The sequence below is a fragment of the Ovis canadensis genome, chromosome 8, assembly GCF_042477335.2.
Source record: "Ovis canadensis isolate MfBH-ARS-UI-01 breed Bighorn chromosome 8, ARS-UI_OviCan_v2, whole genome shotgun sequence".
Lineage (NCBI taxonomy): Eukaryota > Metazoa > Chordata > Mammalia > Artiodactyla > Bovidae > Ovis > Ovis canadensis.
In genome coordinates this window covers 58,170,791-58,197,800 of record NC_091252.1, presented here as the reverse complement: position 1 = coordinate 58,197,800, position 27,010 = coordinate 58,170,791, and the positions used below count along the sequence as shown (strand labels likewise).

At 40.4% G+C, this 27,010-nt stretch overlaps 1 protein-coding gene across 2 annotated transcripts in view; it reads right to left on the bottom strand.

Moving 5' to 3' along the window:
- BACH2 (BTB domain and CNC homolog 2) overlaps positions 1-27,010 on the bottom strand; it is a 385,266-nt gene that overhangs the window by 329,796 nt on the left and 28,460 nt on the right. The gene's annotated exons all lie outside the window — the stretch shown is intronic.

Here is a 27,010-nt window from a genome sequence, read left to right as displayed (position 1 = left end):
TGGGATACAACTGAATGACTAACTTTCACTTTTCCCAGGGACCAAGTCTCTGTCTCCAACATCACAAACATTTGCAGGCTACAGAAAACACCCAAATGTTAATATTGCTCCAGCCAAGCAAACTTAAAAAGTTAAAGCTGCTAATTCCTACTAAAATAATTTAATGCTATTCCCACAGTCAAATAGATAGTGCATTTTAATTCTATCACTCTTCTCCCTGAGGCCAGAAATTAACAGTTGACTAAATGCACATATGATTTTCATATAATACAAAATACAATAATACATACACATAAGTGATAATCATATGTCACTTAATAACGTATATTAAGGGTTTAGATAACACTTAACAGCAGCTGCTGGTTTGTGGGGTAGTAGTATCTACCCCAGCTAGAACCAACTGGGTCCTGCTATCTGATCACGCCCATGGCACCTGGGCTGAGGCCAGCTTCTTCTAATGGCCCCGCTTCTCATCCACTCCCACGGCAGGTGGGGGGCAGGGTCATGTTCCTCCAGAGGTCATGACAGTCAGATCGCATGTGTACAGACCCTCCTCCAGGGGTCTCCTTTCCTCAACTACAAAATGTGAGTTTTAAAAGAGACAGTGTAAAAATAAATATAATGGCATAATGCTAAAAGCACAATAAGCTACCACCCCACAAGTTCTGTCTCCTGTCAATGTGCCTAGTAGCTCAGTCCTGTCCAGCTGTTTGCAACCCCACGGACTGTATGTGGTCCACCAGGCTCCTCTGTCCATGGGATTTCTCCAGGCAAGAATACTGGAGTGGGTCACCATGCCCTCCTCCAGGGGAATTTTTTCAACCCAGGGATCGAACCCAGGTCTCTCTCATTGCAAGTGGATTCTTTACCGTCTGAGCCACCAGGGAAACCCCTACTGACAGGTGGAACCCAGCTAAAGATAGAAAAGAGGGCTTGGATGTGGACAGGAAGAAGGGAACCTGTCAGCCACATGGGGGATAGCCCTTCTGCTCCTGACCTGCTCCCCACAACCTGACAGGTTTGCTACAGGGAACTATACAAAAACAATAAAACTACCTTTTACTTTTTTAAACTACCCGTTCATTACTAGCTAATGAGATAAAATGTGAGCTAAATGAAAAGTTTTTTAAAATAACCAGAGATACAAGGTAGGGGCAGATTCCATAACAAAAGTTATATCCAAGGTTATTCTGCTTTTCCCTGTTGGGATACTATTCTGTTATCGTTGACTACAGTCTTTTTCTTTTTTTGCAGCATAGTTGCCTTACGACATTGTGTTAGTTTTTACCGTACAGCAAAGTGAACCAGCCACATGTATACATACATCCCCTCTTTTTTTTTGAACTGCCTTCCCATTTAGGTCACCACATAACACTGAGTTCCCTGAGCTATACAGTAGATTCTCATTATTATCTATTTTATATATAGTTGGGTATATACGTCAATCCCAATTTTTAAAAGTTACTTTTAAGATATTTTTATTAGTGGACTCTTTTTAGAGCGGATTTAGGTTTATAGAAAAATTATAAAGCAGAAAGGTCCTCTCCCTCCCAGTGTCTCCTGTTATTAACATCCTACTTTAGTACGGCGCCAGTGTTACAGTTAATGAATCCATATTAATTCGCTATCACTAACCCAAATCCAGCTTCCCTGGTGGATCAGGCGGTAAAGCGTCTGGGTTTGATCCCTGGGTCGGGAAGATCCCCTGGAGAAGGAAATGGCTATCCACTCCAGTACTATTGCCTGGAAAATCCCATGGACAGAGGAGCCCGGTGGGCTACAGTCCATGGGGTCACAAAGAGTCAGACTTTCAACCCAAATCCACAGTTTACATTAGGTTTCACTCTTTATGTTACATCATTCTCTGGGCTTGAAAAATGCTCAGTGTTATCTAGCTGCCATTACAATATCACACAAAATAATGTCACTGCCTTGAAAATCCACTGTGCATCACCTATTTAGCCTGCCTCTGCTTCCCCCTAGGCTCTGGCAACCACTGCTCTTTAATTTCTCTAGTCTGGCCTTTCTTGTAGTTGGAATCATTCAATATACGCCCTTTTCAGATTGACTTTTTCCATTAAAAATATGCATTTAAGGTTTCCCCATGTCTTGCTTTGTTGTTCAGTCACTCAGTTATGACTGACTCTTTGTGACCCCACGGACTGCAGAACGCCAGGCCTCCCTGTCCATCACCAACTCCTGGAGTCTACCCAAACCCATGTCCATCGAGTCGGTGATGCCATCCAACCATCTCATCCTCCGTCATCCCCTTCTCCTCCTGCCTTCTATCTTTTCCAGCATCAGGGTCTTTTCCAATGAGTCAGCTCTTCGCATCAGGTGGCCAAAGTACAGGAGCTTCAGCTCCAGCATCAGCCCCACCAATGAATGTCTTGCTAGCCCATTTCTTTTTAATGCCAAATAGTATTCCACTGCATGGACATACCACAGTTTACCCATTCATCTACTGAAACACACCTTGGTGACCTCCAGTTTGGGGCAATTATGAATAAAGCTTCTATAAACATTTGTGTACATGATTTGTACAGACAAAAGTTTCCCACTCATTTGTGTAAATGTCTATAATCACAACTGCTAAACTGCCTAAGTCTATGATGAGCTCTGTAAGAAACTGCCACACTGTCTTCCAAAGTGGCTGTACCAGTCTGTTGTCTAAAATGTTTAAAAATCCATCTACCAAAGTGCATCTTATTTTATCAACACAATGTGACTAGAAAACACTACTAGTATATTATCTATGATCTAAGTGAAGGATAGTTAACTTTCAGAGCTAGACCAAATTTGTAAGACTTATAAGGACCCTAGCTGATGTCTTTGAGCAAATATATCTGACTTTTACAGCCTCGAAAAATGTAACTACTCATGAAGACCATCTTTTAAATTATGATTTCTGTGATATCAATAATTCCATTTGACTTTTATTTTGGTATCATTTCAATAAAACCTTAACAAACTATAATCTAGACTTTGGAGAAAATGTTAAATGATTAAGACACTGAAAATCACTTGGATTGTTGAGCTGCTATTTTTGTTGCTATTTTGGCTTTAGGTCATGAAATTCTTATCCTGCTAACAAAAGAAAACATTATATTTTCATTGAGGACATTTTCCGAAAAGTATTATGGCCTTAATACAATGTGTATCCCTTATTTCTACACCTGCCCTAACATTATGGAGTAATTGTTGCATCCTCTTTCCCACGAACTTTACAGTTTGGTACCACTGGGGAAGAACTCTATGAACTTAGCAAAAATAAGGATTTGCCCCCAAAATGAAAAATTCTTTTCTCAGCATTTAAATACTTTTGTTTTTTACGAACAGATTTACTACTGAAATAGTTTCCTTCCCCCTCCCAAAAAAACACTTCTGGAAATCACCTACCTATAACAGATAAAATTTCATTGATTAAAATAACAGAATTGAGGAATAATAAATCTCAGTTGTAGGACATTTAAAAAGAAATACTGTTTTACTACTTTCATGCAAAAATAAGAAGAGCAAACATTTAAATACTTACGGGGTACTAGGTGCTACTCTAGGGTCTTCACATATACTCTTTCAATTAGCCTTCAAAATAACCCCATGAGATAATTTTATTATCATTTCCATTTACAGAACCAAAAACTGAAGGTCAGGAAAGTCAAGCAGGGCTCTGCTATGACTTCTCCAACCTCCCTCTTAGGAACTGCAGTCCTGCCCAAGAGCCCCTGGCTAACGACCGAGGCCAGAATTCTTGTGGACACTGCTTGCTATGTGGGCAGAAGAGTATCAGTGGTTTATGGGGTCTCCATGTGTATCTACTGCCCACCCATAAGAACCCTCCTCCCCCCCTACACTCAGGCACATACAGATGAGTGCTCCGGGCTGAGACTCACAGATGCTGTCATGCCCTAGGAAGCATGGTCGGGTACGATATCCGACACATCCCATGTTCACCTGCTGGACTTGACCCCTTCATAGCAGCTGTTCTATCTCCCCTGAAAGTGAAAATCACTCAGTCATGTCCGACTCTTTGCGACCCCATGGACTTAGTCCATGGAATTCTCCAGGCCAGAAGACTGGAGTGGGTAGCCTTTCCCTTCTCCAGGGGATCTTCCCAACCCAGGGATCAAACCTAGGTCTCCCACGTTTCTGAGCCACAAGGGAAGCCCAAAGCTATCTCTCCTGAGCCCCCACCTACTCTCCCAGGTTCCTTAAGCTCTAGCTAATCACGTTAATCTGCTGAAATTAACCAAGCAACAACCATGAAGGATAAACAACGCTAATATAACCTTTGCTTTGAAAACAGACTACTGATTTTAATCAACCACTAAAAACAATTGTTGAAGGATAGCAAACTCTTCCTTTCAATGCAATTCATTTTTATTAATAAAAATAAGTGGACATTTCCATGTGGCTGAAAGTAATTTGTTCTCTAAGGTAGGCAAGTGTATCTTTTCAAGTTCATTAACATTCACTAGTTTAGTTAGCTCCATTCCTACACAGATGAACTTCAGACTGAACTATGAGGGGGCTAGAAATAATTTGAATCTGAAATAAGTCTGAATTTAAAACATTTTTAGTATTTTAGATTTGAAAATAAAAATTTGAAGGAAACAGAGTTGAGAAAAACCTCTGAAGATCTACTCTCCAGGAATCTGTTTCTCAGATCTTCAGGCCTAGATCTTCATTCCATGACAGGAGGCTGGCAGTGACAGAATAACAAGGCACAAAGAAGCAGAATGGCTGACAGCTCAAGAAGCTATCAAGAGAAGAGGAGTGGGAAGGAAGTGACAGAAGTTAAACTCGAGTGACAAATTGGTAGGTTGAGTCTGAGAGATGACTGCTGGAACAGACTGAACAGAGAGGGTCCTAACTTGAACTAGAACAGTGAGAGCTAGGAATCACGAGCTTACAGTTATTCTAGAATGTACACAAACCTAGGGCGCCTTGACTATACCTTCTTGCCCTTTAAACAGGGACTTCCCTGGTGATCCAGGGTTGAGACTTTGCCCTCCAGTGTAGAGAGTGGGGGTTCCATCCCTGCCTGGTCGGGAAGCTAAGATCCCGCATGCCTCACGGCCAAAAAATCAAAACATGAAATAGAAGCAATACTGGAACAAACTCAATAAAGACTTTAAAAATGGCCCACATTAAAAAGACTCTTTAAATAACTGGCACAAAACAGATACAAAGCAAAGTAAGTTACTGTTCTTTATAAGTGCAGTGTGTACAGTGAAGATGATCAATTTCCAAAAGTTATAATAAAATATCTTTCAAATAGAATTGTCCCACTTTTATTATTGTTATCCACTAAAACTAAGTTTCTCCAGCTAAACTGAAAAACATAGTTTCATCCTTCAACATGTGCTCAGAATTCCTTAAGACAGGTTCCAACAAGTTTCCAGGCAAAAGAGAAAATCAGTTATGAGGGCCTCCCCCAACCCCCTCCTCTTGGCTATTGGATGCAGGGCAGTGAATTAACTAACATACATTTGCCCAAAGCAAAATAACACATTCTCTTAATTCATTTACTTATTCTTTGCAGAGTTACCCTCAATTCAAGAAAAATAGGTACTTATTAAAATTCAGATTTAGAAAAGATAAACTAGATGATATAAATAGATTTACTGAAGGAATCATTTGAAGATGACCAAGTCTATTACAGTCCAATCTGATTCATAAAATCATATTTCATAATCAACTTTTCTAAGAACACAGATATTCCAGGGTATCTCTGCTCAAACACCAATGTGGCCATTATGCTGAATTTGATCAGGAAAATGAAGATTTGCACTGAAATTGTTAGATACTGCATGTTGAAGTTTTCAAAAGAAACCTAATGTTAATGTTGTATGAAAGTTTCCTTTTAATACACATGAAAAGAGTATTTGTCAATTTAGGATACCCATTTAAGAGTAAAGTTTTTGATATTACAAATGAGAAATGTCAGATTCAAATCAAATATCAATTACAAATCAAGTGTCAGATACTATAAAAATGCTTTTACTTTTTTTATTTTGCAATAAAGATTGAAGACCAAATATAAATTGTCAACCTGCACACTACTACTATAACAAGAACATGGATACAGTTTAAAAGAGACTTTTTAAGAAGTCTCATTTATTGGGGACAGTTACAGCACATGAGGCATGAATTTGGGCAATAATTAATTTATTAAGGGCCATCAAACAGCAATGCTAATAATATCATCTGTGCATTAAGGTAACCAAAATTATCCTCTTCTGATCTTAGAGGAATTGTTCGTTCCTCTAAAGTACAGCTTCTATCTACTTTTCCATTCTGAGGTCTTTCTAGTCACCATTGCCTACCTTCTGCTTAGGGCTTCCCTTGTAGTTCCATGGACAAAGAATCTGCCTGCAATGCAGGAGACCTGGGTTCAGTCCTGGGTCAGGAAGATCCCCTAGAGAAGGAAATGGAAACACACTCCAGTACTCTTGCCTGGAGAATCCCATGGACAGAGGAGCCTGGTGGGCTACAGTCCATGGGGTTGCAAGAGTGGGACACGACTTAGCAACTAAATCACCACCACCACTTCTGCTTCAAAGTGGGCTAACTGGATGTTACAAAGATCAGACAGCTGTGGTCTGTGATGGGGCTTTTTGTCGAATGGGAGGGAAAACCATCAAATAAACAAATCCAGATGTAAATGAGTAATTAAGATTCTAATAAAGGCTAAGAAAGATAGGAGGAGGGAAAGTATAACAACTGATGGGGGTGCTCCTTAAGGGTGGGAATCAGGGAAGGCTTACTGGAGGAAGTATTAAGATGAGACTGAAGGATGAACCAGAGTTAGAAAAATGAAAAGCTGGTGGGGGGTGGGGTGGCATTTTCAGGAGAAGGAGCAGCCATGAGGAAGAACAATGGCCTCTGGTCAGAGAGGTAAATAAGAGGTCAATGAAGGGAAAACACCCTGATGTGACTGGAGTGTCCTGTGGGGGCCAGGTCAGCAGAACTGCATAGATGTGGAGGCTGGATTCTCTGGGCAGCGGGGAGCTGTGGGAGGGCAGGCCAGGGGTAGGATGTGCTGACTGCTTCACGAGTAGTATCCTGTCCTCAGAGTCCAGCCCAGGGAATTACCTTTGATTCAGCTTCTGTCTGTCTTTAGGTGCGGAATCAAGAGGGAATTGAAACAACAGGCAAGATTTTAGAAACTCTCCAGCTATCAGAATTCAGATACAAAAATAGGAACCATTTAGAGAAACAGTGGAGACCTCTCAGAATTTTATGATCTCTGTTTCAGAGGTAAGCTCTGTCTTGTGGCCTGGGAAAGAATGACGAGGTAAGATCATTTTCCTGTGTCACTTTTCAGAAAACAGGTCAGAATCACAATGGAAATGACTCAAGATGCCACCTTTTGGAAGATGGGTGACTGTCTCTGCCATGGGAACAGACTGCAAATATGCTCAGTTGCTCAGTCATGTCCAGCTCTTTGCGACCCCGTGGACTGTAGCCCACCAGGCTCCTCTGTCCATGGGATTTTCCAGATAAGAATACTGGAGTGTGTAGCCATTTCCTCCTCCAGGGCAACTTCCCAACCCAGGAATCGAACCCTGGTCTCCTGTACTGGCAGGTGGATTCTTACAGCTGATCCACTTGGGAAGCTCACAGAAACAGTGAGGGTTTGTCAACTGTCAGCTGAAAGGAGAGATGTACTTTTGCTCCTGGTTACATACAGGCACTGTGTTGGGATGGGACCCAAAAAAAATCTGGGCAGGTGATATGGCTTCCCATCATCTTCCTTCCGGGACTGCAAAGTCTGTGGCAGTGCGGGGCCCCTCTCTCTGGGAGAATGCAGTGAACCACTGTGTAAGGCACATTTTGTGCCCACTTTCTAAGATCCATCCTTCAATACAAAATAAAATGTTCATTGGAACATTTTGTTGTTGTTATTTAGTTGCTAAGTCGTGCCCAACTTTTGCGACCCTACAAAAGATTGTAGCCCACCAGGCTCCTCTGTCCATGGGATTTCCCAAGCAAGAATCCTGGAGTGGGTTGCCATTCCCTTCTCCAGGGATCTTCCCAACCCAGGGATCAAACCTGTGTCTCCTGCACTGGCAGGTGGATTCTTTTACCACTGAGCCACCTGGCAAGCCCTTGGAAGTTTTTAATATGTTACAAAAACAAAATATAAGGTTGCACAATAAAAAGCAACACTATTTTCACCCAGAAGGAAATAAACTCTATCAACAAAAAATCTTTTTTCTCAGCAGAGTAGATAATTTAAATGCAGACTCTGCAGATGAAGACTACAATTTATCCCATAGGTGGCAGGTTCTAGGTGACAGACATGTTCTTCCTTCCTTTCTTCCCACCCACAGAGTTTGGGCCATTTCTAGACAATGTTCAGCTGACATGCTTTCAAAAGATGCAAAAAGAGGTGATGCACACTCTCAGTGGAAAGGGAGTGTTCCGCCAGTTTTGGTAAATAACTGATCGAGACCTAAACTTTTGATTTCTAAAAGAAAGAACAAGATGATTCACAAATGCCTAAGGAAAAAGTAGGTCTGGCAGCCAGCTCTGAATGAAAGTAAAAAAAGAAAAATGTTTGCACTTTAAAGTGAATCTTGGTCAAATTTTAAACAAATCAGTTAATTAAATCCTCCTTTCTTTTGGAATGTCTCCATTCAGTACACTTTTTTTTTTCCAGTTTAATAAAAGCTGACCTACCCAAATAAGAATTTATAAATAATTAAGAAGTAGTTATTTGTTGTTAAAAATTATTTTCTTGTGAAAGGAGTCAGTTTTCCATTTGTATTAAAGATCACTTTTAAAAAAGGGTTTATTGTTTAAGAGATAATTTTTCAAAAACACATCTAGTATATTGAATGAAGCCTCACTGTTCCCTGTCCCTTCTTCCCTCTCTCCCTCTATCCATCCATTCATTCATTAATTAGGCAAATGTTAATTGAGCCCCTGCTCTGGGCCAGGCATGGGGATTCAGCACTTGGAAGACAACAGTGAACAGAATAGTCTAAACGCCTACCCTGATGGAGCCTGAATTCTCATGCTACATCCACAGAGCTATGGAACTGATTGTGAAGGAAAATGAACTTTCAAAAAAATAATAAACATTTCAGTTTTTCAAGATGAAACAGTTCTAGAGATCCTTTACACAACGACATAAACATAGTTAACACTACTGAATTACACACTTAAAGAATGATTATACACTTAAAGAATGATTCTCCAGGCAAGAATACTGGAGTGGGTTGCCATTTCCTTCTCCAAAAGAATGATTAAGAGGGTACCCTTGATATTGTGTGCTTTTTACCACAATGGAAAAACTAAAACAAATTATCAAAAGGTCAAAAATACATGTAGTCAGTATTAAAAAACTAAGATCATGGTATCTGGTCCCATCACTTCATGTCAAATAGATGGGGGAAAAGTGGAAGCAGTGAGAGATTTTATTTTCTTGGACTTCAAAATCACTGCGGACAGTGACTGCAGCCATGGAATTAAAAGACGCTTGTTCCTTGGATGGAAAGCTATCACAAACTTAGACATCATATTAAAAAGCAGAGACATCACTTTGTCAACAAAGGTCCATATAGTCTAAGGTATGGTTTTTCCTGTAGTCATGTATGGATCTGAGAGTTGGATCATAAAGAGGGCTAAGTGCCGAATAACTGATGCTTTCAAATTGTGGTGCTGGAGAAGACTCTTGAAAGTCCCTTGGACAGCAAGGAGATCAAATCAGTTAATCCTAAAGGAAATCAACCCTGAATATTCATTGGGAGGACTGATGCTGAAGCTGAAGGTCCAATACTTTGGCACCTGATGCGAAGGGCTGATTCATTGGAAAAGACCCTGATGCTGGGAAAGATTGAAGGCAAAAGGAGAAGAGGCTGGCAGAGGATGATGGACACGAACCTGGGCAAATGCTGGGAGATAGTGAAGGGCAGGGAAGCCCTTCTACAGCGTTCTACAGTCCATGGGGTCACCAAGAGTTGGACGTGATTTACTGACTGAACGACAATGACAACAATATTTACTGAGCACTTACTATATATCAGGTTCTGAGTGTCATCTCACTTAATCCTCACAATAACCTTAAGAAGCAGGCACTGTTATTATCCCCATTTTACAGATGGATACACTGAGGGGGAAAGCAACTTATCCAAGGTCACGTATCCAAGAGATGGAGCTCAGATGCAATCCAACTTGTCTCCTAACAAGTTAAACTGTTTCCTTACATACACAAAGTTTTGAAAATAAGCAATACTATTTTCAATAGGACCTTCAGCTAATAGCAGGAAAAGAGTGGTAATCATACTACGATAGTAAAAGTAGCTACAGTCACATCTGTTTTCATTCTTCAACTTGGTTTTTCAACTCTTGATGATTTCTAGCCCAACTTACTGCCCTTCTGATACTTATTTTACCTGAAAACCTATGTGCTGGACAAACTGCTTATGACCATTTGTCTCTAAGCCATAATATGCTTTTCCTACTAATGGAAAAAAAAATCACACAGGATGGTTTCTTTTAAAACAGACATTACTGAAACCGTAAATATTTTTAGCCCTTTGTACTTTTCATCCAGCAGCTTGGCTGAGAATAATATAGAAACACTTAAAAATAGCCCTTCAGTACTCTGAAAACCATCAACTAGTTTAGCACATACCCAGCACCTGCTTGACTTAATCAACATGATTTTGCTAGTCGAATAAAAAAAGAAAATCCTTTCAGTTTCAGAATTTTGCTCCCTTAAAAACCAAATGTGTCACCAGGGCACTTGGTGTGAGGTTGCCCCCTCTCTTCCTAACTTAGAAGGTGACACCTGGATCAAGTCATGGGTAACTAATGAAGATGCAACTTTCCCCTTCTTGCAACACACCTCAGAGCAGTGAGAAAAAGCTCCCCAGGCAGGAGCCTTCATAACAATTGTTAGGATATTAATGGAGAGTTATTTTGTTCTACAGTTTATAGGTGTTGTTCCAGTTAACCTGAGGACACAGAGAATAAATCAGCTGCTACAGAAAGGTAACGTTATGTGACAGGAGATATGCCCTCTGACCTGTTTTTCCAGTACGATCCATAGATTTCAGGACAGCAAAAAGGAAGAAAGGGGGAAGGAGGGAAGAAAGAAAAGGCAATAATTTATTTGAAATAATTTATTTCAAATTTCCAACTATGGTGTAAGAAGCATTATGTTGTAACAGGGCAGGAGTAGCTGGCCTAAACAAACATCACCACCACAGGATTTTAAAGCCCACATAATGTGAAGCACTGATTTTCAGATTGCCAGTTATGCTTATTTAATAACATAAAGATTAATACAGCTTGGTGCCAGACAGCCTTTTCCCTGCAGCCAAACTGGGAAGATTTTATAACATCACCTTCCATAATCAAAATTTCTTGGAACATGAGGCCTCTGGCCCAAACCAAAGAGAAGTAGTTAAAAAACATCATCTTTTTTTTTTTTTTCAAGTGGAGGCAGAGCTTTAGAGTGAATACATAATTGTATTGTCTAAAGGGGACATTTTCAAGAGTGAAAGGGGATGTTGTCAATTAATCCAGAACACAGGTGTGAACTGGGACAGTCCTGGGCAAACCACAAGTATCCCACATCCCACACCTATGAGCCCACCAAGGGGAAAGTCATAAGCAGGCTTCAGTGTAAACCATTTTGTTTGCTCTGACACTTTTAGGTCTCCTAAAATGTATGAGACCATGCTAATAAAATCTAAGTTTTCTACTTAGCTTTTAAAAAAATATCTCTCTTTCCTTAAGAGTAAAATTTGGAATGACTAGAAAGCATGCCTTCTTCTTGCTTTATCATTCAAATTCCCCAGGCACAGACAATAAAACTCTATCTAAAGCAAAAGTCAATGGATATATCACCCTGGACAGAGGATGACTTGTTTTTTCCCAATTTGGCTCATTTCACCAATCGCTGATGAATCACAAAGATCCAAAAGACCTATTGGTTTGAAAACAGAACACCAGGGATGCCAGAAATAAGATTTTTAAAGTTCCTACAAGATCAGAAATGAGCCCAAATGAATACAGTCAAGTTGATGGAGGCTCCAAGGTGAAGTTCTGCTCAGTTGATCCACAGAGGTTGCCGCTTTCTGATTCAACAGAGGCAGTGTGACCAGGCTGCCAAAATGTCCCTTTGGCTACATGAATAAAGACACTGTTCTCAGACCAGAGGAGTCCAAGTCTCATCATACTTGGCTCTAGTCAAACTACTCATGGAGAATGGCTTTAAATTTTTCCCACTACATTTTAAGGCACCTTCTCATAAACCGAAGACTGAAGAAGAGGAAAGATCAGAATCATATGAACTCCATCTGAGGAATACTAAAGAGAATGGACTGATGCTGAAGCTGAAACTCCAATACTTTGGCCCCAATGTGAAGAACTGACTCAGTGGAAAAGACCCTGATGCTAGGAAAGATAGAAGGCAGGAGGAGAAGGGGATGACAGAGGATGAGATGGTTGGATGGCATCACTGACTCGATGGACATGAGTTTGAACAAGCTCCAGGGGTTGGTGATGGACAGGGAAGCCTGGTGTGCTGCAGTCCATGGGATCGCAAAGAGTTGGACATGACTGAGTGACTGAACTGAACTGACTGAAAGAGAATTTAGCATGAAAACTTGGAAAAAGAAGACTTACAGAGGTTATGGTGTTGTCTTTATTCAAATAACTGAAGATCTGCCATGAGAACTGTTAGCTTTATTTGCAACATAGAAATTAGGATCCCTTATTTGTAATTTGAGGCTGGTAAATGCAAAACTATAACATTTAGAATGGTAAACAACAAGGTCCTATGTATAGCACTGGGATCTATGTCCAGTCTCCTGGGATAAATCATAATGGAAAAGGATATATATACGTGCAAAACTAGTCACTCTGCTGTACACCTAAAACTAACACAACACTGTAAATCAAATACATGCCAATATGAGATAAAAATTTATTTTTAAAAAGAGGAAAAAAAAAAAAAGAAATGAGGATCCCTTAAAGGAAGCATCTGCATCTGATGGTGCTGAACCTGAAGACATTGAACTTCCTGCCCACTTGCACAACTGGTAATTACATGGGGGAGAATGCTACATTCTTCATGAATCAAACACCAAGAACTAGTCTGGGGCTGCACTAACAGATTTTCTTCATCATGGATTGCAGAGTTCTTCTTTTCCAGCCAATCTAATGAATGAAAGGGCAACCCAAGCGGAAATAACAATTTTTAATACATCTCATGGACAAGTCCAAGTATACTGGAAAGAGGAAACACAGCAGTAGCTACACCATATATTTCATATTTGACCTAAAATTGGCCACACAGAAAGCCTCAGTCACCCTAAAGGACTTCTGTGGTCCAGCACAATATGTACACAGAATTAAATGAAAACATAATTGCTGAACAATTTTTTTTAAAAGCTATCACTGCACAAGTTGCTTTCAACATACAAATAATTCTTATTCCAAAAGACCATTTGTACATAGTAATGGGATGTATATTTAATTTTTTCTTACTTTTTGGCATCCTGAAAAAAACTGCTTTCAAAATATCTATATCCATTTATAAAAATTTAAATGCAGACACTTTAGCAACAAATCACAACCAGATAAAAGAGCTTAACGTAAGAGACTCTAGAGCCAGGAACGAAACCCAAAAGATAAGATATAGTAGAGAAATAGAGAGAGAAGCAAATCAATAGACTATAATCTCAATATTGAGCACAGGGCTTGGCAGATAGTTGGTATATGCTCTCCACAGAAAGGGTCGATTAAGTAGAGTATAACTGATTCGTGAAAAAATAACTGTGTCTTCCTAGATCTTTTCAAAACTACTTGACACTATTTGCCAAACATTAAGAAATCAATATATTAAATTATGCTAATAAGATAAGTGGTGATAAAATAACCTATTGTGTGGAAGGCCCGGGTCACCCCGTGGTGTGACGCCCTGCAAACTTAGTCAGCAAGGGGGATTTCAGGCCAGATTTTAATCGCCTGCTCTCCATCTTTGGATTTGCAATATGTTTCATGATAAGGAAAAAAAAAAAAAAAGACTTATAGCCAAAAAAGGATGCATCACTTATACTGTCTGTCTTATATAAGTATGTACCTTATATTTAAAACTGTTTTCTTTTTTTCTTGGACTTTAATCCTACAACAAACCAACTGCAACTGCAAAAGCAATAAAATCTAGTACCAACAAAAACCAACATGCTAGGGGATTTACAGCAAAGGCCCAGCAGCTTGATATATTCTAGCTATATAAAGAAGTCTTCTGTCAACTCATTATCTTCCACTTTCAAGTATTTTACTACATTTTAAAAGGCCTGAGGAGCTTTAATGTTTCAAACTCTTAAACTATCTTCCTAGACCCAATGCAGCCAGTAAATAAATATATTTTAAAATAAAGTGAAAAGTCCCCCATTTATCCAAAGGTAACCATTGTAAACAACTTGTTCTCCTTCCAGAAATTTATTTTGCATTTGCCTCTAAACCCACACATAGGTGTGCATACAGTTTTTTAAATAAAAACATTAATAATCTTCCATTTGCATTTTTTCTCCAAACATTTTAACATGGACCTCTTTCTAAGGTAATCTTCCCTTCAAAGAAAATTTTAAAATCTAGGTGTGATTGTATGACCTTATTAATTAAGAGGTTTTTAGAATCACCATAACTTATTAAAGTTTTGCAAAAAAATTTAAAGTGAGATGCAAATTATGTAGAATAAATTGCACAAATCTTAAGTAAAAAAAGAAAAAACCTATCCAACTGAGCATTCATATACCTTAGATTCCCTACAGCCAACCAAAATCTTTATTTGCCTCCATGAACATTCCAAAGTAAGTCAAGATTGTTCAAAAATAGTTGGTTCCCAATCAATTGACTGACTTTCTCAACAACAGATGGGTGGAAACTGCCTTCACAAAATTCGGAACCATAATATGACCCCTTGTATAGCCCCTATATATAACAGAAACAGAATCCCTAGCATTGTTAAAGAGGCACGAAATTACTATACACCATTCCCTCTCTTCTAACACACTATTTGAGATGTGTGGGGTTTTTTTTTTAATACTTTATATTCTTCAAGTGATGTGTGGCCACACAAGACTGATGTTCCCAACTCAACTTCATTATCTGTCTGCTGTTGCCTCTCCAGTATCAGCCAGATTTATTCATTTCCATTCAACAATTATTTATTAAAATTTTACTTTGTGCAAGACACAGTGCTAGGGGTAGGGGGTACTACAAATGCACACCCAACATCCATGAGTTTTCAGTCTAGTGGACCAAAGGCTCATATACAAGTGTCTACTTGCCAAGGCATCCAACTGGCAGTTGAATGATGAAACCTAGACCCAAGAGGGGCCAAGGAGAAAAGCAGGGCTCAGCTGTGGTAAATGGGGAGAAACAGTGGACGAGGCAGAGAAGCCGATGGCACCCCACTCCAGTACTCTTGCCTGGAAAATCCCATGGATGGAGGAGCCTGGTAGGCTGCAGTCCATGGGGTCAGTAAGAGTCAGACACGACTGAGCGACTTCACTTTCACTTTTCACTTTCATGCGTTGGAGAAGGAAATGTCAACCTACTCCAGTATTCTTGCCTGGAGAATCCCAGGGATGGGGGAGCCTGGTGGGCTGCCATCTGTGGGGTCACACAGAGTTGGACACGACTGAAGCGACTTAGCAGCAGCAGCAGTGGAAGAGGTGTCACATGACTTGGCCCCGAGAAGACAGGATGTCTAGGATTCCGACTAGCAAAGATTAAAGGAAAGTGAAAAGAGATGGAGAAGAGAGAAGACTTCTAAAGGGAAAACATAATTTAAAAAATCTGCAAAAGCAAAATAAGCAAAGGAGTACTACGTATACCAGAAAAGCACGTAAGGGAGAATGCCAGCGAGAAGCAAGGTTCACACATCCACACCGGAGGACTCAGGATACATGTTTCACCTGAAGAATCAATAAGACTTTGAAAAATGATCTTCCTCTCCCTGTAAGTTATACTCTCTGACTGAGGGCTCAGCCTCAGAAGGGACCAGCATGAAGCAAGAAGGAAGAGGAAGATCCTGGCCAGCCGTCTAAGTCTCAGAACCAGGAACCCACAGAGGGACGTATGTCGTGACCAGGACTTTCTCCCATCAATCCAAAAAGTACTGAGACTTTGCAAACACATTTACCAATGGAAACTTGCCTCATGATTCCTTTAAAAGTTGCTCAGTTTTGAAATAAGAGAACCTCTAAACACTGAATTAAGTCATCTACCTGCTTTCTCTGTTTTTCCACAGGTCACTGAATGTTGAAGTTGCTAGGCAAAAAAAAAAAAAAAATCATGTAATTGTGGGATTTGGTATACATCTGAGCTTCACAGCATCAGGTCCCCTTACTCAGCTGGTCCTCCTGTTTCCTAGAGGGGCTATTTTATGAAATATAATATTTCCTGGCACACAGCTAGGTCATGTCACACTTCTCAGCCTCCCATGCAGTTAGTTGGTGACACGTGACTGAGATCTACCAATGAAATGTGAGCAAAAGTAATGATGCTAATTTATAGGCCTGATCCATAAAAATCTCCCATGTGGGATCCTCTTATCTTCTTTCCTCCTCTCTTGATGTGCTGTAAAACCCCCAACAATTGTGGAATCCAGGCACTGGAAATGGAGAAACTACAAAATAAAAGTAATCTGGATTTCTGAAGGGCAACCAGGAGGAATGCCACTTATTAACACCCATTATGAACTTTGAGATTTGGGGGGTTATCTTTACAAGCAGCTAACTTTATTGTAACAATACTCAAATTCTGAGCACGCTTTTGCCTTAGTTTGGGTCTACTGAGAAGCAGGAACCAAGACAGCATTAGAAACAGAGAAGATCTGCTGGGAGGAAGGAGCAAGAGAAGGTGACAGGTCCTTCAGACCACAATGTGGACAGTGAGAGGGAAGGAAGGAGGGATGTACAGGAAGTCTCAGACTGCAGTACAGTTCCAAGAAAGGTCTGATTAAGCGAATGTGAGTTCTTAAGCCAACATGGCCCACTGAAAAAATCTTGCATCCCAAAGGAATGAGGCTACAGTGGAAACCTTCATGTCTTTGGTGGGGAGGAGCCCAGGGGCTCAGGGTGGTCCTAGAGTCAATGCAGAGGTGGCCCCAGAGGGGCACCAAGTGGGCAGTCAGCCAGTTTATGCTCCAGCTGCAGATATAAACATCTCCTGGCCATGGACACCACATTCCTCAAACTTTCAAATCTCAAGTCCTACCTTCCCTTTCCTCCTTCCACTTGCCCAAACGCACACGTACCTTTCCTCCTCTGCTCCTGTCTTTCAAGAAGAGTTGTTCTTTCTCTAGTCCAAAGCTAATTTCTCCATTCATTCCAGCTAATATGTCCTCAGATCTTCTTAGAGACATCATTCCATTAATTGTCTCCTTCCTCTTTCTCTCTTCTGGATTCTATCTACTCTAGTATGTGAACATGCTTAAGATTTTCAAACTTAAAAACTAAGTTAAAAAAAATTTTATTGAAGTATAGTTGATTTATAATGTTCCAGGTATACAGCAAAGGGCTTCAGTCATACCTATATACACCTATTCTTTTCCAGCGTGCTCAGCAGTTCAGTCCTGTCCGACCACTTTGCGACCCCATGGACTACAGCCTGCCAGGCTCCCCTGTCCATCGGATTTTCCAGGCAAGAATACCAGAGTGGGGTGTCATTTCCTTCTCTAGGGGATCTTCCTCACCCAGAGATTGAACCAGGGTCTCTTGCATCTCCTGCACTGGCAGGCGGATTCTTTACTATTAGCACCACCTTTTTCAGATTATCTGTTAATCCCAAATTTATCCCTCTCCTACTTTCCCTTTTGACAACTATGCATTTGTTTTCTATGTCTGTGAGACTACTTTTGTTTTGTAAATAAGTTCACTTGCACCATTTTTTAAACTAACTATTGACTTACTTTTTGTTGCTGAGTCCTTGCTGCAGTAGAGGGGCTTCTCATTGTGGTGGCTTCTGCTGCTGCAGAGCACAGGCTCCAGGGTGCATGGGCTTCAACAGCTGTGGCAATGGGCTTAGCTGATGCGCAGCACGTGGGATCTTTCCAGATCAGGGATCGAACCCACATCCCCTGCATCAGCAGGCAGACTCTCAACCACTGGGCCACAGGGAAGTCCCCATTTGTATCATATTTTTTAGATTCCACATATAAGTGGTATCATATGATGTTTCTCTGTTTCTGATTTACCTCACTTACTATGATAATCTCTTAAATCCATCCTTGTTGTAGCATTATTTCATTCTTTTTATGCCTAAATAATATTCTACTGTATACATACATACATCACATCTTCTTTATCCACTCATCTGTCAATGGACACTTAGGCTGCTTCTTGGTTATTAAAAACTAAGCTCTAAAAATGCTCATTGACCCTCTTTCTTTCCTTCCCTTCCCATCTCATCTTCTTGCAAGAGTGGTATGAGTGGACTATTTATTTCTTATGTTGTACTACACCACAACTTCTCTCACTAGGACCACACAAACCTACAAGTTGAAATATCTTGGAACCCTTGCCAACCTCTCTGAAATGCTTAACACTATTGATAACTCCTTCCTTCTAGACACTCCTGCCTTGGGTTCTAGGACATGCTATCTTTAAGTTTTCCTCCTCCAGCAGACCATTCTTTCTAAGGCTTCTTTTTTATTGGCCTCCTCCTGAAATATCCACTTCCCAGGGCTTCTATCGTTGGTTCTCGCTGTTCTGTCTCTCACATTAATCTCAACCCACTCCTGGTCTCATGACTTAACTGAACACCCCTACACTGATGACATCGCCCATGCAGTCACTGAAACCTGGGAATTGTCCTCAGTTAGTTCCTCTCTTTCCAGGCTGTGCTGTGCTTGATTGCTCAGTCATATCCAACTCTTTGCCACCCCACAGACTATAGCCTGCTGGGTTCCTCTGTCCATAGGATTCTCCAGGCAAGAATACTGGAGTGGGTTGCCATGCCCTCCTCCAGGGGATCTTCCCAACCCAGGGATCAAACCCAGGTCGCCCGCATTGCAGGGGGATTCTTTACTGTCTGAGCCACAAGGGAGGCCCAAGAATACTGGAGTGGGTAGCCTATCCCTTCTCCAGGGGATCTTCCCAACCCAGAAATTGAACCGGGGTCTCCTGCATTGCAGGCAGATTCTCTACCAGCTGAGCTACCAGGGAAGCTGACTCTTGGCACCGTCAGCTCCTAATCGCCATCTCCACCCGCACTGTTCCCTCACTCTTCGCATGGACTACTACAGGAACATAGGAACTGATCCTAGAACCTCTGAATCCATTCCCATAGTCACATCTTCATATAGTTGTAAGGCAATATTTCTAAAGCACAAATGTGATCAAGAAAATTCTTCACTGAAATTTCAGAAGTGGTTCCTCACTGCCTACAGGACAAAGGTCCATCTCCTTAGAACAGTACATAAGATCCTGCACAGTCAGGCTCCCATTTATGTTTGAGCCTGATCTTCCTCCATGTTGCCAAGCTCTAGTCATACTGAACTATCTGAAATTCACAGAAGATGGTATGAGGTTCTATGCGTCTAAAACTTTATACAAACCTTTTGCCTAGATTGCTCCTTCCACTACCCTTGTCCAACTGAGGTAATGTACTACACGTTCTTTCAATATTCAGTGTGGGATTCATTTGTTCACAGATGTCTTTACTGATTAACCCAACCTTCTGTGGGCCCCCTTCTCATCCTCAGACCCCCATTCAAGTGGCCCATTCAAGTGGCTCTTATACAGTTAGTACTGGTTCATGGCACCCATCATGTGATTCCAGGATGGCAATATTGTCCTGTTCCTTTTTGAACAGCATTGACACAAAGTAGGCACTTAATGAATGCTTACTGATAGAAAGAATGAATGATGAGCAAATGCAATCCTCCTTCTTAAGCTGGGCCTGATAAAATTTAAAACAAAATTCTCAGAGTGGCCCAAAATCATGATGACACTGATCAACATTATAGGCACGCACTGGTGGCCAAGTTCAAGTAGTGCCATCTTTAATTTACATGTGAAAAGTGAGCACTTGGCATTGGAAGAGAAAGACTCAAATATTCTACATAAGATCACTGTAAAGATAGCTCAAGGGCTTTTATCCCAAGGGACATGCATTCATTCTCAGTAATTGTATAAACCAGGGTTCACATTTCACACGGGACTTTCTCACACAAATTGGAAACAGAAGACAGTTAAATGAAGCAAAGAAAAGCGTGGCTTTGAAACACAAGGAACCACACGTGCATTTTGCATTAAATGCTGTTGTAATTTGCTCACAGAACGTAGTACAAAAATTATCCTAAAAGTTATAGCTTGTAAATTTGATATGTAAATAGGAATTTAAAATTAGAACTCTCCATGGCCACTGAGTACTAAAAGAGTAAAAAGAAAAAGGGAATGAAAGATAAAATACACAGTTTCAAACTCTCTGGGATATAGCTCCCTCCTGCCTGATCACTGGGAGGTCAGTTAGCACATTCAGCGTACTGGGTAAACACTAGGGTTTACGGAAAATGGAACTTTTTATGAAAAATCATGGGTCAAACAACTCTGTGACATATCTGCTGTTAAAGGAAACACATTTTTTTCTCCTACCTGACACGATGATGCATGGTGTACTTATCCATGAGACAACTGAACGTGGTTCCCATCCCAAAGCTTAGTGAATACCTTTTTTAAACTTTGAAAAATAAATCCCCAAACCTAGTTCTTGTAACATATTAAACCCTTCCAAAGATGGATGTTTTCAGGGACACGGTCCAAGGAAAGCTTTTAATTTATTTAATGGTCTCTGAGCTAATGGTATCAAGAAAATGTGTATCTTTGTTCTAAAATACACAAATCACTGATGCTTATACAATATATAGCAACCACTTGACTAAGTTCCTGCTGTTCAGCTTTAAAAGAGTAGCGTTTTACCTGGAACTGAAACCTGAGACTGAAATTCTGCAAAAAGTCTGGGATGACATCAAACTTAACACTTTGCCAAGCTAGTAAAATGATTTCTCAAAACAGCATGCTAGAATATCAGCTTTTAGACAAACCTAAATGAAATATCAGGGAAGGACTACCATGTTTCCTCCTCTTGTCCATTAATAACCATCATGGACTATAATAACTGATGGTCCCATGCTATCAATCCAACAGATTATTGGCACCAACAAATCCCCTTGGAAATTTGCTCATAACCACCCAAGTCCAAGTAGATGTGACCTCTCAAGTTTTAGATTGATGATACTAAAGCAATACATTTGTAGGCTGAAAAGCTTATGGTGGTGGTGGTTCAACTGCTAAGTCATGTTTGACTGTTGAGACCCCATGGACTGTGGCCCACCAGGCTCGTCTGTCCATGGGATTTTCAAGGCAAAAATACTGGAGTGGGTTGCCATTTCCTTCTCCAGGGGATCTTCCTGTCTCAGGGATCGAACCCAGGTCTCCTGCACTGGCAGAAGGATTCTTCACCACTAAGCCATCAGGGAACCCCTTGAAAAGCTTTTAATTCAGGCTAAAACGCTCCAGAGTACTAGGAGAAACTCTTTAAATAAATACTCAGGGAAAATCTGCATCTATGGGTGACTCAGTGCTACATACAAAATTTATCCTTGAGCAAACCAAACAGGAATTTGAATGATCTCCCTCTATTTCTCCTCCTTACACTTTTCAAATTCAGTCTCAGCACTGTTCAATCTCTGACCTTTTTACCTTTTGCCCTTTGTCTGAAGTTTTCAACTGAGTTACTTTACAATACTGTTGTAGTTATGGAGGAAAATGTTATTATTCTTCAGAGATGATGCTGCAGTGTTTAGGGTTAAAATGTCACAAGGTCTACCACTTACTTTCAAATGAAACTTTTAAAAATATGAGCCCCTTTCCCCAATAGTGGTGGCAGTTTAGTTGCTAAGTCGTGTCCAATACTTGTGACCCCACGGACTGTAGCCTGCCAGGCTCCTCTGTCCATAGGATTCTCCAGGCAAGAATACTGGAGTGCATTGCCATTTCCTTCTCCAAGGGGTCTTCCCGACTCAGGAATTGAACCTGGGTCTCCTGCATTGCAGGTAGATTCTTTACCGACTGAGCTATGAAAGAAGTCCCTTTCCCCAGTACATATACAAAAAGAGTATATACAGAAAGACACAATAGCAAATGTTAATGATCAGTGAGCATAAATTTAGAGGAGAGAAAGTGTTCCTTATATTATTCTTTCATCTTTCCTCTAGGTGTGAATTTTTCAAAAGAAAGAGGAAAAAAGTTTAAAAAAATTACTTTTCTTAATGAATACCAGTTTTTCATACTGTAAATCTATTTTCTAGCACCACAAAACCTAAAATTTGGGGGACCTTGTGCTAAAGAGATGTCAGAAACAACGGAAGACACCTTTAACTGTCTTCTATGAGCACAACTTTGGTTCAGTTTGCACGTGTTGGAGGGGACTGATTGTGACATCTAGGACGGAGATGGAGGGCTGGACGAATGCACCCCTAATCCAGGCACTTGCCTCTGGAAGTCTCCAGAAAGCTGGGGCCTCATGGTCTCCTGGTCTCTACCTCCCAGGGAGCTCCTGGTTACTCATCCTGCCTCCAGGATCTACCTGTGGCTCCTGGGATATGCCTGGGAGTTCACTGAGGGTTTGGGGCTCAATCCAAAGCACACACACGGGACAAATTTGCCAAATATACTACTGTGTGTTAGATCTCCTAATTTTAAGAGATAAGTGTTATAAATATTCTTAAACTCTTTCAAAACTTCAGCTGAGTCTAAAATGCTTCTTCAGATAATTTATGTATAAATCTTACGTGAGCAATTTACTATTCTAATCAGTACAGATCTGGTCAGAGAAACAAAAGATTGGAACTAAAAACATACTTCATATCTGACAAAACATGAACAGTCTTTCTTGTTCAATTATACTGGCATAGATGGAAAAAAGGCTTTTTTTTTTTGGCCTCACTGAGAAGCTTATAGGATCTTAGTTCCCTGACCAAGGATCCAACCCAAGCCCTGGGAAGTCAAACTGGGTCCTAACCTCTGGACCAGCAGGGAAGTCCCAAGAAACATTTCCTCGCAACAGGCATGTTGGGATGACTGCCTTCATCCTCACAGAGTATGCTTTCGAGAGGGAACGTGGTAGAAGACAGTTTCTTCTCTCTGCAGCTTTTTTTTTTTTTCCTAAATCACTTTCCATTTGTCCTAAGTCAGGGTTTCTAAATAATCACAACGAAACTGTACTCAAAACAGGGCACTAAACGCCTGTTTTCAAAGTTCAGACAGAAGTGTCAGCTTCTAAGCTGATTTCACACTGTGCACATGATATTTTGGGGGCAGGGAGTAGGTTGCAACAACATGATACAAACATAACTTTCTCTAATGTTTATGCTAATATGATGCTAAACTTCTAACTCACACACTGAAATCTTGGCTACCGTCCATCTCTCCTGAACATGGTTGTCTTTTAATTAGCCAGATATGTCTGTAATAATAAATATTAAGCTTCATAAGAACTCAATAAACCCAGGTGAAATCTTTACCACCTAAAGCGTTTAGATAGCTTACAATCAACTAGATGGTGTTTTCTCAATGGGAAATACAGATTGCAAGGCAAGGTATCTTTCGATCTGTTTATACTGAGTGTTTACTTACGAGGCAGCCATGGTGCTACGGAACATGCATATGTGCTCATGTTGTTCTTAGCACAACACTGTGAGGCACGCAGTGTTACAGGCACGGGACAACAGAGAACAGGGAGGCTCTGAGAAGGGGAAACGAGCATGCATCAGGCGTGACCACGTGGCATCGTAACAGTGCTCATTCTACATTATCTCACCTAACTCTCTCTGCAGCCCTAGGACGTATCAGTGATCCCACTTCACAGAGGAGAACACTGGGAGGTACACAGCCGAGCTTGCTAAGCTGGGAACGAAACCCCCTTACGCATCATGAGCACAATCCCTCTCTCCGGTCACCAAATTCTTCAAGCTTCAAGCCAGAAACCGGAGGCAGAGGTCATGGCCATGGAGGGGGCTGCCACAAATATTACCTCCTGGTCACTGTATCCACTGAGGCTACAGAAACCCATTGCCTGGAGGAGGGGAAATATACAACCATACCCCAGGGTTGAAGGTAAGTTTCTTTTTAAATCCAGAGGATGTGGTCCACTGGGTGGCTTTATATTCTGGTTTAACCCAGAGCTTAAAGCCTAAGGAAAACAAACTGCCAATCTGACTCCAAGGCTGACTCAGCCTTCCAGAGATTCTATAAATGACCGATCACTGAGAGAAGGGAAAGCTCTTGAAGACCCACTGGAAGGCTCTTCTCAGCTGCCTTCCTGCTTGTCCCTCATACTTCCCTCTGTATGACTAACTCGGGGTCTAAATTTACATGTGTAATTATTCACAACAGCCAAAGGTGGAAACTACCCAAATGTCTATCAGCTGATGAATGGATAAACAAATTGTGGTATATTTGTGGCATACAATGGAATATTATCCAGTCATAAGGACTGAAATACTGATACATGCTACAGTGTGGATGAACCTCAAAAACATTATGCTAAACTAAAGACGCCAGACCCCCAAAGTCACATATCATATGTATGATCCCATTTATATGAAGCATCCAGAAAAGGTAAATCCATAGAAGCAGGAAGCAGGTTAGTGGCTTCCAGGGGATGAAACATGAGGGTATTGGGAGTGACTTTTTAATGGGTATGCGGATTCCTTTGGGGTGATGAAAATGTTTTGGAACTAGATTGAGGTGATGGCTACACACTAAATTGTATACTTTAAGAGGGTTAATTTCATGTTATGTAAATCCACTTCAATTAAAAAAAAACACATATGTGAATTCGCACTCCTTGGGCAGTCTTGAATAACAATGTACAGTACGCCAAGCCATAAAGATGCCCCACCCTGGGCTCTTTTTACATTACACACAAATAGACAGAGACGGATTTCCTGTAAGTAAGCTGATCTTGAAGAAAAAAATGTTAGAGAAAGAAAATGAGAACTAAGCCAACTCAACAAAACAAAACAAGATTCAACACTGTATTTTTTTCATCTTTGTATCTCCTCTATCCCACGAAACCAAACATAAACCCCAATCATCAAGTACACCACACACAGAAAAACTGGTACTTAAGGAGACCAGTAAAATGAAATCTGTGGTGGGCTGTCCCCCCACTGTCCCAAACTTAGAAGAAAACTCCAACAGGCCCTTAAACATACAAAAAGAGGCACAATCTCGCTGATAATCAAGGATATTCAAAAGAAAACAACTAGAGAATCTCTCTTCATCCATCAGAGTGGGAAACCTGGACAAGATTCCAGCTCTCTAGCTGCAGTGAGGTAACCAGGTATTTCATATTTTCCTGGTGCGACTCTCCATTGATGCAACTTTTTTGGAATGTCATCTGGCATCATCTTTGACTCAGCTCTTAGGAATCTATCCTTCAAACTGGGTAAGTGAGAATATGCGCACAAGAATGTTAACTGTGGTGTTTTGTGGAATGGTAAAAACCTAGGATGCCCCTGAATGCCATCAACTGAGGAATATTTAAAGAAACTATGGCGCACCTTACAGGCTTCCCTTGCAGCTCAGTCGGTAAAGAATCTGCCTGCAGTGCAGGAAACCCGGGTTCGATCCCTGGGTTGGGAAGATCCCCAGAGAAGGAAATGGCAACCCACTCCAGTATCCTTGCCTGGAAAATCTCATGGACAGAGAAGCCTGGTGGGTTGCAGTCCATGGGGTTGCAAAGAGCCGGGCATGACTGAGCGACTGAACTGAACTGAACTGACGGTTCACCGATAACCATGAGGGACATTCATATATTAAAAAGAGGCATCAGATTTATGATTATTGATAAGGAAAAATGTTGTGACACAATATTAAGTAAAAAATGAGTTGTAGAGTATTAATCATGATTTTATCTTTACAGAGAAAATATTATATATGTATGCATACATATATACATGTTTGTATATATGTATGCATACATTCAGAGGGAGGAAAATAAATAACCTGAGAACTGGGAAGAAAGGCAATAAACTTTTCGATATTTATCTTTATATCATTTGAAATATTTTAACAATCATGTAATTGTCCTGCAACTACATTTTTACATAGAAAAACTTTAAATAAACAGGATTCTTTTCTTTGCACTTGACTTTAATGAGTGAAAAATGCAAATGTAAGAAATATGGATATGACAGTCTCATCAAAACCTACTTTGAGGGTATGACCTGAAGTTGAGGGATTCAGTTCATAGCTCCTAAGTTGTCTGTATTCCATCCCATTCCAGTGGGACTTAAAGTGGGATCTACGTAGACCAGCCCCAAAGCCAGAAACAGGGAGGAGAGTTTAGAGACTTTTTAGCAGTTTTCCAGAGTTAATTTTATGTCTGTTGAATGTAATAATTTTTTTAAATCTTATGATTTTAGATGTTTTTATTTTATTTTTCTAGTAATTCATTTTTACCATATTTTATAAAATCATGCATCCATGACAAAATGGTTAATGAAGCACAGTTCTTCGATGTTCATAATGATAAAGCACAGTAATATATTTAGGAGCTTTAATAATGAAAGATTAAATTGTATTAAACATATTAGGACTATGCTAATATAATCAAACACTTATGAAAAGATACCAAATTGATTTGCTGAAAACTTTCGGGTAATCAGAACAGATTTCTAACCTAAGCAAATGATTAAGCTGTTTCTCTCATTAAGAACAATGAACTCTAGATTATATTTATACTAAAATTTCAGTTTTCCTTACTGAAAACTAAGAGAACTGGAGAATAAATGAAACCCCAGACAACTCCAAAAACCAACTACCAAGAGTTCAATCAAACACAATTAAACTTTTGCCAAAACTGTGGATAAGAAACAAAGTTGACCTGACTTTCATTTTTCTCCCCTCTCATGCTTCTTAGTCAAGATGCTAATGATGACAGAGACAGGCAGTAAGAAGGAGAA